We start from the raw sequence: 1,972 nt of genomic DNA, 5'->3' as shown, positions 1-1,972 counted from the left end.
AAATGTTATTAACCACTTCAAACATCCAAATTGCGCAGTTCAGTTTAGGTAAACACTGCTGTAAAACAGGTAAGATCTTATCACTTATCTTATCTTGTAACAGAGAAAAGAAAGCTCTCCTGCCAATACCCTCTGGGGCCCTCTGCTGAAAGTTGCATTGGTTTCAGGCTGTGGAAATGTGTGAGTGAGAAATTTGGCTGTGACAGCAGCTCTGAACTCATGAGGTGGACCTGTATTAATGACTACATAAAAAATGTGTAGATCAGTAACCGAGGAGAAGGAGACAACCAAATTCACCCTGTCCTTCCTTAAGAAATGCAACTGCCAATTGTGCCTAAGAAAGAATTTTCCTCTCTGACCATGAAGATTTAAAGTGCAAGGGGGGGCTGTGGTTCTAGGCAGAGGTGGAAATGTCAGGGGGCTGAAATTTGGAAATCTTTCAAGGAGATGACTGCCAATGCGCCTCACCATGTGTTCAGCAAGTAACTCTTGATTCTTCCACTATAATATCAACGTACAAACAAGAAGGTCTGTTTCCTCTCTCCTATGGCTTGAGAGAAAAAATGCTGTTTCTACTTGTAATACTTGAATATGCCTGATTACTTTGATATTCTTATATGAAAAAGGAAGATTGTCTAAAGACAGACAAATAAAGGAGTAGCCAAAGAAAACAGTTGTGTTGTCTTTGGCTATGAAACAGCAACTAAATGGTTAAGCCTTTATAATTTCTTAAGCCATCTATAACTTAATTTGCCTTCTAAAGAAACTGTTTTGGCTGCTGTTTTCACTCTTTTGATCTTTTATTTTATTAATATACATATATATATATTTATTTTCTTAGGGCCTTGCAATGAAAGCTACTTTAATCTTTGTAGATAAATCTTCAGGTTTGTGGATTTTTTTTCCTCTTAAGACCTTAGCTGTCTTAAGTCTTTCCATTTCATCATGTTTAAATATTTTAGACAATTTGAAGCCCTATTTATAAATGGATATGATTAAGATTAGGCTCTAATAACTGCTAATCTTTCCCTCCAACCAGGGAGATAAAGCCTGTCTTAAACCTGGATGGCTTAAGACGAGTTCATTTTTTTTTTTATCCTTACAAAGTGAACAAATAAAACACTATCCAGCAGCTGTATTCACAGGAAGCACTGAAGATAATCCCTTCCATTTATTATTGCAAAGTGCTTTTCTTTTTAGGTATCAGCCTGCTTTACTTTCAGATGTGTAGGCTGCAGATTACAGAGCTGCCTGAAACTTCGTAATGAAACCTGAAGCTCACCTGGTCTCACATCAAACCCAAAGCCTTGCTGTTTTTTATAGTTTTGATTGAGTTTCGGGTGAAGCAAGGCCAATAATAGCACTAGCATTTTCTTCTCTGAGGCATTTATAAGCATAAATTAATTATCTAGTCTTCACACCACTCCTCAAGGTGAATGATATCTCCTTTTGTCACGTAAACTCAGATGCTTTGATGTGCATCCCTCTGTGCTGTTTTGAGTTCAGTTCTGAATGTGCTTAGCTGAGCCCAAGGTTTTTTAATCAAACAAGGAGCTCTGCCTAAGCAAGGTAATCCCAATTTATGAAGAATGGTAAAAAATTATTGTACATGACAATGTAGCCCTGGAGTTCTGGGAAGTCTGAAGGACAGTTTTGACAGTAAACCAAACACGTAATAGAGTCTTTGATCTCCAGGTTTTTACTGAATGACAAGCTGAAATACTGGAATGGGTATTTTATGACAAGGAGGGTGAGTTTCAGCACACAGACTGCAGTGGTCATGTAAGCTCCCTGGATATCTGGCATATTTCCCCCACCATCTTCCTTGCATATACACCCTGCTTGGGTTGGACTTCCCAGCAGACTTAACCAGCCCTTGCCCATCAAGCAAAGGGGATAATGCTGTTCAGAGGTCAGCTGGCAGTTAAATAGCTTTAATACTCCCTAAATGGGATCTGATGTGATGAAAAGT

Source organism: Anas acuta, chromosome 9, assembly GCF_963932015.1.
Source record: "Anas acuta chromosome 9, bAnaAcu1.1, whole genome shotgun sequence".
Lineage (NCBI taxonomy): Eukaryota > Metazoa > Chordata > Aves > Anseriformes > Anatidae > Anas > Anas acuta.
The sequence above is the reverse complement of the archived record's forward strand: the minus strand, read 5'-3'. Positions refer to the sequence as shown.